Source organism: Mesocricetus auratus, unplaced genomic scaffold, assembly GCF_017639785.1.
Source record: "Mesocricetus auratus isolate SY011 unplaced genomic scaffold, BCM_Maur_2.0 Super-Scaffold_100013, whole genome shotgun sequence".
In the NCBI taxonomy this organism is placed as follows: domain Eukaryota; kingdom Metazoa; phylum Chordata; class Mammalia; order Rodentia; family Cricetidae; genus Mesocricetus; species Mesocricetus auratus.
The window spans coordinates 73404053-73419455 of NW_024429196.1; positions in this window are offsets into that span (position 1 = coordinate 73404053).

Genomic DNA, 15403 nt, shown 5'->3' on the forward strand with positions numbered 1-15403 from the left:
AGGAAGGAAGGAAGGAAGGAAGGAAGGAAGGAAGGAAGGAAGGAAGGAAGAAAAAGAAAGAAGGAAGGAAAGAAGGGAAGAAAGGAAGGAAGGAAGGAAGGAAGGAAGGAAGGAAGGAAGGAAGGAAGGAAAGAAAATGTGCAAAAAGGAGCTTTTGATCTGTGAGTTTCAACTCCTGGGGAAAAAACACTCTGTACGTCTAGATTGTTCTTCGTGAACCAAAGGTCTAGTTATAGGAAATCATGGAGCACTCTAGAGCAGGGACTGTCCAAAGAGGTGAAGGCCATGCACTTCACATGTACAGCTGCCACCCGGAAGACCTGTGCCCAAGCAAGAGCCCAGGTCCCTGGTTTTGAAAATAAGCTTGTGTTTCCCAAGCACATAGGATTCAGAGCCCGGGACTCCAAGGTGACTAAAGCTTCAGTCTGTGCCAGGGAACTTGAGCTTCCCAGGGGAGCAGTGACTGAGAATGAGTGGGGAGAGCGATCTGCCTCAGTGTGGCCCCCTGGCGACCATCCGTGTCTCCAGCAGCTCTGTATGTATGGTCCTAACAGGCTCACAAGCACATCTGGTAGCCTTCATCCAGTACACTGCCTGAACGTGGATGGAGTGGCCCCTGGAACCTGCCCCGGTGTCCTGCAACATGACAGGCAAGCTTTTCCACACTGGGTGACTTTGTGTAAGCGCGTGTGCATGTGAATGCGGTGCGTGTGGGAGCCCAGTGGGGGAAACAGAGGATCCTGTATTGGCAGCGTCCTATCAGGCACACCCTTGGTGGTAATGAGTTTACAGTCTGAAAGTCTGTCGGCGGTGAGGTGGCAGAGGAGTGGTTTCACTGACAGCCTTCATGAACAATGAGCACTGCAGGTTAGTGGGGAGCTGGGGTGTATTCCGGAGTCCCAGTTAGACACAGAGACAACCAAAGCAGCCGAATCTCCCTGGAGAGGATGGGGACTCTCTGTGTGGGCAGAGCATCTGATGCCACCTCTGTCTTCCCTCTTGCCTGCTTCTACTGGCCAGGCAACCTGTGACTTCTGGGATGTGCATAATCCCCTCTGTAGGGTAAGTCCAATTAAAGACAGACAGACAGACAGACACACACACACACACACACACACACACACACACAAGCTCATATAGCTTGTAAAATGGTAAATTTCCATAAGGCTTTTCCAAGCAATCTTAGTGTCAGTCACCCATCTCCCAACCCCCTCCTCTGCCCACATTCCTGTCTCTCCCTCTTCTGAGCCTCCCCCCCTTAATCCCCCTCCTTCCTCTTCACTTGGCCTGTGTTCTACTAGCCCCCTCTATTATCTTTCTTCCCTCTGTCACCAATTGTCCCTTTCTAGTTTCCTGAATTCTATAGGTATTCCAAATTCAACACACAAATCTGGAGATTTGTCCAGCTAAGATTCGCAGCTAAGATTCGCATGTGAGTGAGAACATGCAGCATTTGTCTTTCTGGTTCTTGTTTATCTCTGTGTAATTTCCAACCCTGTCCATTTGCCTACAGATTTCATTTTTCTTTGCAGCTGAGTAGTATCCCATCGTGTGTATGCACTACACCTCCATCATCCATTCTTTGGTGTATGCACTGCACCTCCATCATCCATTCTTTGGTGTATGCACTGCACCTCCATCATCCATTCTTTGGTAGGTAGCTATGTGGGCTATTTACTCACCCTAGCTATTGTGCATAGGATAGGATGCACATGGATGAGAAATGGAGGCCTTTAGGTACATGCCCAGGGATAGCATAGCTGTGTCATACGGTGGGTCTGTTTCTAGTGGTCACCCCAGTTTGCAGTCCCGCCAACAGTGCACACTGGTTCCTTACTCTCTACATCCTTGCTAACATTCTGGCTAGGGTAAGACAAAATTGCAAAGCAGTCCTAATTTGCGTCTCCCTGGTGGCTAAGGATGGCGAACACTGCAAAACATGTTTCTTTGCAACTTGCATCTCTTCTTCTGAGAGTCTCTGTTCAACTCCATAACCCACTTTTCATTGGGCTGTTTATTCTCTTGGTATTTAGTTTTTTACTTCCTTGTACATCGCAGACACTAATCTGCCAGATGTGACCCTGGCCAAGATGTCTTCCTATTCTGTAGGTGGTTTCTTCAATTTGTTGACAGTTTTCTTTGCATACTGAAGCTTTTTTAATTTCATGAAGTCCAAATTGTTCATTATGTTTTATTTCCTAGGTGACCAGGATGCCATTCAGAGTCCCTACCTGAGCCCAGAGCCTGAGTGCACCCTCACCCTCTCTTCCAGGAGTTTCAATTCTGACACTGGGATCTGTGATCCATGAACTAACTTTTTTATTTCCTGGTCTTCGAACCTGAGAAGAAACTAATGATATTTTCTGGAGCAAACTCTGCATAAAAATCCACCTGCGATCAGCATTCCCAAAAGGCTTGTTATAACTCAGATTTGGGGTGCACACCCTGGACCCTACACTTAGAATCCTCAGAGGATGGGCAGAAACACACAAGTCATGCCTGTGTTCCTATAATGGGGAGCTGGTGGCTCTCAGTGGCAGACCTGAGATGGCATAGACACAGTGAAGTGCACATTGCCATTTACTCTGCCCAAGGGTGGCAGGGGACAGTGTGATCAGCCTGCAGGCTCACAGCATGGTCAGGCACCACCTTCTCCTTCTCGTCTTTTTCATTCCCTTCAGATTTGCTACTAGGAGCTCTTATGGTAAAGAAGTTACACACATACACACATGTATGCACTTACATCTTTAATTACATAACCTTTTCAAAACACATCATTATTCATAAATTATAAACATGAAAAGGATTCATGGTCTTCATTTGTACTTCATAAAGAGCAAATGAAACAAACTTTATGAATATCATATGAAGAAATACTTTAGAATATTCACCAAGTTCCGTGTTGAAAGTATTTCTGCTAAAGGTTATTTATTTGTTTATTTAGAGACAGAATCTTGCTCTGTAGTCCAGCATGACTGGAATTCAAAATCCTCCCACCTCAGCCTTGAGTTGTTTGATAACAGGTGAGTTTCACCACACCCAGCCTGTTTGATAACCTTTAAAAATATGTTAAAATAATGAAGGTGCTGGGCAGTAGTGATGTATACCTTTAATCCCAGCCCTCAGAAGGCTGAGGCAGGCAGATCTTTATGAGTTTGAGGCCAGCCTGGTCTACAGAGTGAGTTCCAAGACAACTAGGGCTACAGAGAGAAAGAAAAGCAAACAAACAAACAAAAAAAACCCACAACCAAATAAACAAAAAAACAAACCAAACCAAAAAGGTTGGCATTGACTGAATGCTTGGTGTGTCCCATATGCTTTGTGTGTATTTGACAAATCATTACAACAGCACTGCTATTACCAGGTAAGGAAGTGTAAGCGGAGAGTTAGCCAGTGTCATTCAGCGTGTTATGATGTCATGAGATGTCACAGTTGGCATCAGCTGTCAACTGAATACACTAGGAAGAGGGGAGCCTCATGGAGGAATCTAAAACTTCACACTTGTCAGTGCACCTTTTAAAAGAAGATTGATTTGTATTTTATGTGTGTTTTTTGCCTAGATATAGGTATGTGCACAATGTGTGTGCAGTACCTACAGAGGCCAGAAGAGGGATATGGATTCCCTCCCCCCCTTTACCCCCCCCCCCCCGTTACAGCTGGTTGTGGGCTGCTATGTGGATGCAAGGAATTAAGCCCAGGTCCTCTGAGAGAACAGCAAGTGCTCTTAACCACTGAGTCATCTCTCCAGCTCTAGATGTTTCTATCTTGATTGCAAAAGTGCTGTAGCCTTTTTTTTCCCACCATACTACTGCATGAGAACATGAGCTTAGCTCGAGGGGCACTGTGTCCCCAGGGAGCCAGAACAATGGCCTCCTGAGCCAACTTTGCAGAGGGACCTTTCAGATAATCAGAAAAAGCTAAGCTGTGACAAAGTTTCAGTGGCCCAGGAGCTTGCTCAGGAGTAGCTATGAGCATTGAGAAAAAAAAAAAAGCCTCAGAAAACAATAAAGAAACACTAGTTCCTAGAAGGGCCCCTAGAGAACGACATGAGGGGCTTAATCTGACCTGAGTTGTGAGAATGAAAATTTTCTTTGGATTTGAACTCTTATTAATCATTACACTTCATTGTCATCTTCATTTCAGCATCTTCAAACTCACTAGTTTTTAAGAGGGAGACCAAGAAGTGCCTGAGTCCAGTGAGGAGGGGCCCAGAAGGCTGGCTTCTACTCAGAACAGCTTCAGACACAAAAGAACTCACACTTGCCATATTTATCGTGAGGTCACTGGACAGACCACCAACACCCAGTAAGTGACCTGAGATTCCTGCTGTGGTTAGTGTTTTGTTCAGAAAGGAGACAATGAAAATGCCACAGCAGTGCTCAGGGGCTGGGTGTCAAGGGGGTTGGCCGTGTTTGGGATTTTGACAAACATTTTTTCGTTGACACTGAGAAAAACTTTGAAAATTGAATATTGCGCCTATACATTGGTCTATGGAGAGTTTTCCATTTTGTTCTAGTTTTTAAATCCTATTGCAGAAATAGAATATTTAAAAATTGAAGTTTAGGCTCTTATTGCTAAGAAATGATGACCCCCGGGACTCACACGATGAAAGCGGGAGAAACAATATGTTCTTGGCATATTGAAGATGGTCATGAAAGAGATTTCAAAGCCCTAGAAGTAGGGTAGGCCCAGCAGCCCCCTGAATAACCCTAAGAAACACGACTTGTTCAGTGGAGCCTGTGTGGGAACAATGGCCAGTGCTGCAGTTGGCTGAGACACTTTCTCTTAAGTCTCTACAGTCTGAGGTAGACACACAGGACTTGACTGACTGACGGTGCAACACTCTTCTCAGAACACACAAGTACGTGTTCCTGTGACTCTCAGCTGTGCCCTTTACATGGTCTAAGGAAGAGTGGGACACATATTCCCAGCAATAGCCCACCTTTTGTCAGCGTGTGACTTTCTAATACAATTATCGCACATCATTTTCTTCCCTGACAAAACTATAAATATTTTCATTTTAAAAGATTGGTTCAAGTAACCACAGCATTGCAGTTCCAAAGCCACATGCTGGCAGATGCAGGGCCTTGCATGGACAGCAGGACCCTGGAGACTTCAGGGTTTCTCCTCATAAAGTGCATGAACAGATGCAACACTTTCCTGATTCTGCTCTTTGTTAACTGAAATTGTAGCCCTCATCCTTCCTCGCTTCTTTTTCCTTACTCTTGCCCTAGGACATTCTAATGTTATACTCACTGCTTAGGTGAACTGTGCTGTTTCCCCCCAGAAAACGGAAAACGCCAGTATTTTGAGGGGGGAGGGGTAGGGGGAAGTGGCTTGTTTGCTGTGTTGAAAGCTTATACTTGGGTTTTGGTGAGTGAGATCTGGCAGGGAGGAGTGACACAGGATGTGCAGACTCTGGTCCGATGCTCCACCTCAGGTTATCTGTATCCCTTACCTGACGGCAAAGCTCGCACATGGGCGGTCTCCATGCATCCCTTACCTGATGGCAAAGCTCGCACATGGGTGGTCTCCATGCCATGCCTCCGCCTGTGAACGCTGCTAGCTTCCTCGGTCAGTTCCCTCTCAATGGGAAGGTGTGTTCCCACACACCCTGTTTTTAGCTGCAAAAACGACAAGTCATTTGTGAATTTTCTTCCCATTTCCTCATGGTTTCCTTTTCTCATCGTCCGCATTACCAGGAGAAGTAATTTGCTGGTGAAGAAATTTCCAAACTGTGAGTGACAGTTCGTATGGTGGCATGGGTTTCCTTGGCGGGGTCTGTTTTCACATCCCAGCGGCTCTGAACTTCATTATTTGGGGGTAGTCCAACCCGGTGCAGAAAGCTAAGAGGGAAAGTACAGGCACTGGCATTTATAAGCACAGCACTTTCTAGTTGTTCTGAAACGGAAAAGACAAGACGGTGCCCCTTTTGTGGGGACCGGAAGGGCTTTAAGAGAGCCTTATCCCAGTTAAGTCTCCCGGAGCTTGCAATTGCCCTGTGAGACCCAGCGTTACACCGGGAGGTCAAGGCTCATCAAGGATGCGAATTTGGATCTCAGAGCTCAAATCCTCCACCCCTCTGCTACACTCTGAACTACTCTATCAAAGGCATAGAAAATCAAACTGTGACAATTAACTGGTGGATTCAATGTGACAGATGGGACATCCACCTGTCAGTCCAGCAGAGTAAAGACATTTCGTTATCCTCACACAGAGAAATCCTGATTTAAATCTTTATATAGTTACAGACTCCAGATGTGGCTGTACGCAGATCCCTGCCCCTATCTTGGCCTCAGTTTCTCTATTAAAACCGAGAGAGCTGAACCAACAGATTTTCCCAAAGGATGCCACATGCTTTGACACCACCCATTCAGGGCTGGCATTCTATGATTCCCCCAAGCAGTTGGAGGCTTATTTTTAACTGCACTTAGATGTCTCCTACAAATTATCCAGGGTCATGGATTAGCTGAAAATACAAAAGCTAAATTTCCTCTGCTTGGCCACTGTTATAAGCGATGATCAAAAGAGTCAAAGAACAAACAGAACTGGCTGCAGAGAGAATGCCGAGGACGGGCTGGGGGGCTGATCTCACCCGGGACCCCTCGGGTTTGGAACTCTGGGGTCTGTGGTTCACTGCTGTGCTGGGCAGGGCTGAAATGAATCATAACATTTTGAGGCCTCAATGGAAGAGAGAAGAAAAGGAACAGAGGCCAGGGCGATGAGGGCCCAGTGTTTGCCCAGTTAAATACATGTTTTCATTGCAGTGTGATGGGTCCAGAGGAATGAATGGCCACGATTTAGTTATCTTTTGGATGGCTGATTTTAAATGCTTGTTGGAAGTGGCTTTCAAGAGACCGATTCTTGAAGCCGCGGCACTGAGTGGAAGTCTTTGGGACGGGAGCAGCGGCTGTCTTTCAGAGGCTGTAAAGAGGCTGAGATTCCTGACGCAAGCACTTCTGTCTCTATGATCCCGGCTGGCACACGCTCACTTCCGCCCTTTCAGAGTTACCAGACACTATGTCACAGTCCAAAAGAAGGGACTTAAGACAGACACTGAGGGAAGAGAGGGACAGACTGGAGACTCTTCACTCACGCCATGTTTATTTGGAGCTGGCTACGGTTTGAATGTCTGTGTCTTCTCCAAGATTCATGTTGAAACTTAATCCCCATTACAACAGGATTAGAAGGTGGAGCCTTTTGACAGTGATTAGGCCTCAGGGCTCTGCCATCACGGATGAGATTAGCAGCTTAAGAAAGGGATTTGAGAGAGGGAGTCCAGTCCCTTTGCCTTCCCCTCCCTTCTGCCATTCGAGGACACACACTGCCCCAATAGACATAGCAACAAGGAGCTTTTTGGAAGCAGACCTCTACCAAACAAACCAGCGCCTTCATCTTACACTTCCAGAAACGTGAGAAATAAACTTCTATTTAAAAAACGTATTACAATATTTTGTTCTCTAAATGCGACACATGCCCAGTCCTGTGGTAGACTGAAGTCAGAAATGTTGACCTGTACTAGGGAAATTGCTGGAACTATTACTTTTCTCAGGTGGTCTGGGCCAAAGGAGATGGCTGGTGGTGTTGCCCAGCCATGGCCCTCCTCCCTAACGTTCCTCAGTTTGTCTCCCGAGCTGTCCCAACAGGCACCGGGGAAAATAGTTTAGCTTGGTCTTCAGCAGAGTCCTGCGCAGCAGTTATGCTTCATAGGCCCTGGTCCTCCTGCCCGTTTGAGAGCTTTGTGAGTCTGTTCCAAAGACACGTCTGAAGGTCAGGCGTCAGACTTACCCTGCAGTGAGGGCCTCTCTGTGAGTGAAGCCTCGTGAAGCGCCTGCTGCGTGTCATTTCACCGTAGTCTCACAGCGGCCACCAAAGCTAAGTGCTGCTGTGTGGACACGGCACATCATTTAGAAAGGGGAGCAAGAAAGGGAGGAGGAAAGCGAAAGGGTGACACGCCTGCTCAGGGGTGCAGGCACGTAGTATACTTGCTAAAGAGCACACACAGGCAGGGCACCTAGCAGAAGTGTGTTGAATGCTCTCAGAGAACAGCTCATTTTCAATGCGGAGTTAAGTCCTCAAGTGGGCTGTGTCCCCATGTGACTCCAAGAGAGACTCTCACCTCACCGGGAGATCTGGACCTGAGTTATATGTTTTATTGAATATTCTCATTGGCTTTAGTTCTTTGTGGGCACTTAGAAACATAAACATTGATGTCTTCAATCAAGAAACTTAGGTATTCGGATTCTAGAGCACGCAGCTTGCTAGCAGTATGTTTAAAATACTGAAAACGCCTTCCCAGGGATGCTGATTTATTGTCCCTAGAGTGAGATGCCAGGAGTTTGAAAATACTGAGACTCTTGGAGGCTTTTTACCCACCGCATTATAACTCCAAGTTGTATCATTCCGTGAACAATGTATCATTACACACACATGCACACACACACACACACACACACACACACGAACACTTGGTTTCTTCATCCACAACATGTGGATGCTAACAGCATTTATCTCTGGGACTGCTTTGAGAATACAATATGATAATATTTAGTAAATAATATTCATGATGCTTGATCTGGAAAAAGCTCTCATTGCATAGTGAGTGCTAAACCGCATGTTGGGGACCCCACGATATAACTTTGAACAAGGAATAGACTTTAATGTCTCTGTATATGCAATGAAATACCATGCAGCCTTAAAAAGGAAGGAAATTTAGACATAATCTATCATATGAATGAACTTTGGATAGGTGATGTTAATTAAAGTAAGTAGACACTGAAGTCAAATGTTCCATGATTCTGTTTATGTGATGTATCCATGTAGACACAGTTTCTGTTCCAACTGGGCCCACAGCCATTTTACCACAAATAAACACACAGAGACTTACAATAATTTATATACTGTTTGGCTCAGGCTTCTTATTGGCTAGCTCTCTCTTAATTATTAACCCATTTCTACTAAACTATGTATTGCTGTGAGGCTGTGGCTTACCCATAATGCCACATGTTACTCCTTTGGCAGCATGGTGGCTCCCTAGTCTTCCTCTCTCCAGCATTCTCCTCCTCTGGTAATCCCACCTGTACTATCTGCCTGGCTATTGGCTGATCAGTGTTGCATTCATCAACCAATAAGAGAAACATATATACAGATGGACACCCCCCATCATATCTAAAATAATCAAATTCAGAGACAGCAGACAGTGGCTATCAGGGCTTGCAGAGAAGTAATAGCTTTGGTTTACTGGGTACAGTGTTTGAAAGATTAAAAAAACAAACAAAAACAAAACTTAGGTGCTGTTGATACCCCCTCAGAGGTAGAGTACTTGAAAGCATGGCCAGGCATGCATGAAGCCCTAGTAGCAAATAAAGAAACAAATTAATTCTAGAGACGATAATAGTGAGGCTAAACAACATTGTGAAAGTACCTACTGTCACTAAATTGTACATTTAAAAAGTTGTAGAAATGCTAAGCTTTCTGATATCTGTATTTATGACAGCTGTAAGAAAGGAAGAAGGAAGGGAGAAGGGAAGGGAGGGGAGAGAAAGAGAAGGGTGAGGGCTCAAAAGGAAAGGAATTGGGATCTACAATTGTAGATGGTAACTACCGTACTTCCATAGGGTTTCCCTAAGCTTGGATATAGTAGGACTGACACACTTCTCCGATCCTGTCTAGTCAGTCTGAGTTGCCTGGAGTATGAGAATCAGTGGGCGTGTGTGTGAGGCCACATTGCCACAAATAACAACTACTTACTACCACCTCCTGAACTGACTGCAAAAAGCTAAACGAGTATTACAACAACCCATCGTCCACCTCTCTCCCAGCTATGGTGGCTTGGCTTCAAACTCCTTTTAAAAATAAGTTTGTTATGAAATTTTTTGAGACTTGTTATATAGTCCTGGCTGGCCTGGAACTCACTGTGTGGCCCAGGCTGGTCTCAAACTCGCAGCAATCCTGTTGTCTCAGCTTCCTAGATGCTGAAATCACAACACGAAGTCCCACAGCATACTCAAGCCTTCTGTCTGCAGCCTGAAGTCTGCACTCTTTTGAAAGCCTTGTGCTCCTCCCTTCTAAGCAGTCCTGTCTTTGTGTACAAGCTACCCAAGCTGACGTAAATAACACAGGTGACAGAACTTTGCAAACCGTAGAGGGGCACCTGAGCAGCACTTCTTACCCTCAGTTCTGAGATGGCTCTTGGAGAAAGCTTTGCAGGAACAGTCCACGTGCTTGACATCGATTTACAGTCCCTGGAGTTAGCCGGTTTCGGAAAACTCTAAGGACCCAAATAAATGAGTGAGGGCATTCAAGCCAGAGCCCTCGGCCTTACAGAGTGCTCTTTGTCCACTTATTTTACGTGAGTTACTTAGTTTTAATTTATGATCATGTTTCATAACCTCCCAGCAAATGGCCTGTTATACAGTTTTGAAAGTGATGAAGGCTTAGAAACAGGAGACCTCACTCTGCCCCAGGGGTTTGAAATCTGGGCTCTGATAAGTGTTAGGAGACTGACGGCCTTTGGAGGCGACATTCAGAGTCCATGAATTACCAACATGTATGTGACGTGAAAATCTGAGTTGTTGTTGCTTTTTTTTTTTAACCGTTACCTAGAGGGGGAAGTAACATTTCATAAGGCTTACTGTCCTCAAGATCTTTACCCTGTGACCTGTGTCAGCATGTCCTCAAATGACACAGACCTGTCACTCCCTAGAGAGACTGAGAGTTGTGCATAGTTCAGTATAATAGGGATTTTCTTCAGAAACTGCCTCTGGCGTCTAATTTCCGCAGGAGTAGAAGTTTACTTCTGAGCCCCATGATCAGTCTCATGAAGGCTGGGTGAGAAGAAAGCATTCTTCACACTTCTGAACCTTCTACTTAGAGGTAGAGAAGCAGGCCTAAGTCCCACATGACAGAGGAGAAAACCCAGGCTTTTATGACACTTACAAGCATGATTGAGGAAGACGGCTTGCACCCAGACACTCAAGGGCAGCCTGGATAGAATCCTGAGAACCTAGGGGAAACAAATCAAATCAAATGAAACCAAAGCAACAACAAGGCAAGGAGACTGAGGAGGATGAGAAGAGAAAGAAGCGGCAGAAGAGAATTATTTCTGTAGACACCGCCCCCACCTACTTCCCAAGCTCACTCAGGTTGGCCAGAGTATCCTGACTGTGAGCATGTTAACTGACCCCTGGCCGGCTCACACTCTTAAAGCAACTCTAAAGAAGTTCTCTGCATCCACCTAGATAATTTTCTAATTTAGGAGGGCTTCATTTAATTCTGTATTTTAAACTTGCAATCACCTGTAACTACAGGCTCCAGGAGATCCAACACTCTCTTCTGATAAGTTATGTGGTGAAAATGAAATTTTACTGATTTAGGGCGATTAAGTACTTTAAATCAATTGCTATTGGAAAGGATGAACAATGCATACTTTTTCTTCTTAGTGGCAGTGAAGTCAACGATTTTGATTAGAGGATTTCAGGACAGTCTTAGGGCATTGGAGAGTCAGGATCACTGGTGTGCGCAGAGGCCCAGAACACAGGCTTCTTGACTTGCTACTGACTCGTTTATATACTGTCAGCAGAGTACAGCACAGTGGTAGGAAGAGAGTCTTAGCACGTGCAAAGTGGTCCTGGACTCAATGCCAGCCCACGCATAGGTGACTGATATGTAGTTAGACAAACTGACAGAAAGGTAGACATATACCGACATTTTGTCACCAAAGACTCACCACATCTATTTTCTTCTAAAAACCTAAGGGTTTTACTTTCTTGACCCAAACACAGGCAGGGATGGTGAATGGAGAAAATTTGGGCATTGTTGCCACCGAGAAAGATATCTTAGGTCTGCCTTGGTTTTTCTTTGTCCCAAGCTTTGGAAATGCCCTGCTGTCTTTGCAGGGGACTCTTTCCTTCTGGAGCCTGCTTTCCTTGGTACTCAGTTGCTAGTTATTGGCTAGGAGACCACAAAAACAAAACAACAGGCTTACCTTTTCATCAGAGTGGGCTGGACTTTCTGGTAGCCGTGGAAGGCATTAATACCCCTAACCGAGGAATAATTTAGAGCTGGCTGCCAACTCTCAAAGGCAGTAGCCACTTGGCACTGCCCTGGGCCTGCACACCCTCACTAACTAACTAACTAACTGACTGACTGACTGGTTGGGGCAGGGGGTAGGAGATAATGAGTACAGTACACTGCCCTGCCCACCCCCATCCATTAACTTGCTTTCCTGGAATTCTCAAGTTCAAGATCAGATTCCCCATACTCACCCCTGGGATTTCCTCCATTGTCTTCTGGGCCCTGCCCTGCTCTCCTGGCTAACTGAACAAAGAGAAATCCAACTCACAAAGACCAGCCAGGCTAATCCGCTGAGATGCTGCAGCCTCTGGACTTGCCCTAAACGGCCAATTGAACCTCCACAGCAGCCTTGTCCATCAGCACCACCTTTCAGGTCACCTTCTGACAGGGGACCTAGGAGACACCGTGCAGTCATACAGAAACCCCTTGCAAAGTAGAGGTAATTTCGGCATTGAAACAAGAACAGGCAAAGCTTTGCCCAAATAGCTCCTTTTTAAAATGTCCTGCTCAACAAGACAGAAACCCCTTTGAGGAACCTGTATACTTGGAAAAGAAAGAGAGAAGGAAGGAAACAACGAGTGAACAAACAAACGAACCAAATATAACTCAAGCCAGCTAAGACTTCACTTCTCCCCTGCCCACCTCGGCTCTGCTGACTCCTCTGAAATCTTTTTGTTTGTTTGTTTGTTTGTTTTTGTTTTGTTTTGTTTTGTTTTGTTTTTCGATACAGGGTTTCTTTGTATTGGTTTGGATGCTGTCCTGGAACTCATTCCGCAGACCAGGCTGGTCTCGAACTCACAGAGATCCGCCTGCCTCTGCCTCTGCCTCTGCCTCTGTCTCCCGAGTGCTGGGATTAAAGGCATGCGCCACCAACGCCCAGCCTACTGAAATCCATTTTTTAAATTCTATATGATAAAAATAATATTTCACACAGAATATAGGGCAGTAGACACCAAAACTTATTTTGTACACACACACACACACACACACACACACACACAGAGGCACCCAAGGAATTAAGGTTAACATATTGAAGCTGGAAACTGCAAGGCTGTAATCCCGATCCTCTGAGGCAGGAGGATCAGGAGTTCAAGGTCATGCTCAGGAACTAAGCTACCAACCAACTTCAATCAAAAGGGGGGAGGGAGGAGAAGGGTAAAGAAAGTCAAGGCTCCCTTTTGATAGCCGCCTTTGCCTTGTGTAGATATGTAATTATCACCTCCCTGTCAATGGAAGCCACATAAAAAGAGACAGGATGCCCAGACTTTTAAAGGAAGAGTCTCAGCAGGAGGATAATAGCATGCAAATAGCTGGGCTGGGTTGGGCTGGGCTGGAATTGAGCGGACTGGATTTCCAGGCTCTGAGCTCACTCCTGTGTGATTTGGGCAGCGCTGTGTCACCTCTCTGTGCCATTCCTAGTCGGAAGTGTACTTTTCTGAAGTGAGGAGGGGTAGGGAGAGGGAGAGAGGAGGCCATGATTCTCGTAAATTAACCGAAGAGGGGAATGGACGGCAGCTAAGTGTCCTATAACAGTAGGCGAGGGGACCCAGGGCTTCAGTCTGGAGCTGGCTCTCTCCTGCTCAGTTCGTGCCTCGGGCTCCCTGGAAAATGAGTCCAAGCTTTCTTGCTTCACGAAGCGGCAGCCAGCAGACTGGCACCTGAGGGCTGGAGAAGCGGCTGGCCAGCGCACCGCCGCGAGGGACGTGGAGGCAAACCTATGGCCTCTGGGAGGCACTATTGTCTCATGTTTAGCGGCAGTGGCTAAGGTGGGTGGCAAGGTTTCACCCCAGTTGCTTGTCTTGACCACCTCGGGCACTACTAAGGTCCAAGTAAATCCTATTCCCTGAAAGGAGAAGATGAATGTAAGTCTCTGAGCATCAGAGCCTGCCCCCTTGGGGAGCGCTCAACCAAGGGCGGGGGTCCTCTGCGCTGCTCCTTCCCTTGGGATTCGAAGTGTAAGTTTTAACGAAGAGGTGGGGTCGGGGGTACCTGGTCGCTTGGAATCTCTTGGGCTAGATGAGCCGGCCAGGCCCGGTGTCAGTGCACATTTATTGATGGCAGGTATTTGGGGAGTAATTGAGCGGGGCGGCGAGCCGGGGGCGAGAATGGGCCTCCACGAGCAATTAAATGTGATTAGGCTGAGACCTTAGGGATCCAGCTGGGTGATTGATAACCCGGCTGCATTCCTGCCGGGCTCGCGACTTCAAACGGGCGGCTGGCTGCGGGAGGGGCGGGAGGGGCCTCGCGCCCCGTATTCTGTCCTTCTGGCTTGGAGTCGTGGCCCCTTTCTGCACCCAGGTCGGTCAGAGGCTGCCTAGCCAGGTGCAGCCCCCCGAGAGAGCGCAGTGCCGAGCCACCAGGCGCTGAGTGAGCCGCTCCGGACCCGACGACATCCGCCTGCTCCGAGCTGCTGGGACAGAAGGAAAACTGGAAGCAAGAAGAGGGCCAGAGGAGGGTGGGGATGGTAGTAATTTAGAAAACGGGGGTGTGAGAGATTTGAGAGGAGCAATGCATCTGCAAGGAGGAGGGAAGAAAGGAGTGGGTGGGAGAAGTTGCCAGGATGAGCGCATTGAAAACAAATCGGAGACAGGAAAAATTAACGAGACATAAAGTGGGATGGGCGTGAAAAATAAAAGAGGGGAAGATTATAAAGAAGGAACAACAGAAGGAGGGGGGAGAGTGAGGGGGGGAGGACAAAAGACGAGAGAAGGAAATGCGACAAAAGAACGAGGAAGGAGAAGGACGCCAAGGGTCAGATGGACGGCAGGGCAGGGCGACCGGCCTGGGTCTCAGCTTGTCCTTCATCGCACCCCTTTACCCCAGTTTCTGCCTCAGCCCGGCAAACTCTGCCCAACGTCAAGCACTCTGTTGCCCGGGGCGCATTTGCTTGGCCCAGACCTAAGGCATCAGGCCAGCTCTGCACCCCTTGCAGGCTGGATGAGGGGGCGACCCCACCCTAAGCCCGGAATGAGCAATGGATCCCCCTGAGCCCCCGTGCCTGGCCCCATAAGCCATAAATCACAAGCAGAGGTGCTCGGGGTTCCCTTGCTGTTGCTGGGATCTCGGCGTCTAGGGAGCCAGGGAACAGTTTCTGCCTGTGTTAACTTCACAGACAGGACAAAACAGCATGAAAGAAGTCACAGAAAGTCGTCCGCAGGAGCTGAACTTTGAAAACCTCCTCCGCCCTCATATGCTTCAATATTAAAGAAGAAAAAAAAAAAACCCTAGGAGCTTCAGACACTGTATTAATTAGTGCAACCACCCATGAAAAGTTGGGTTTAGAGCGGCATTCTTTGCCCTGTGTGAAAAACCAAGTCTAATAAACAAT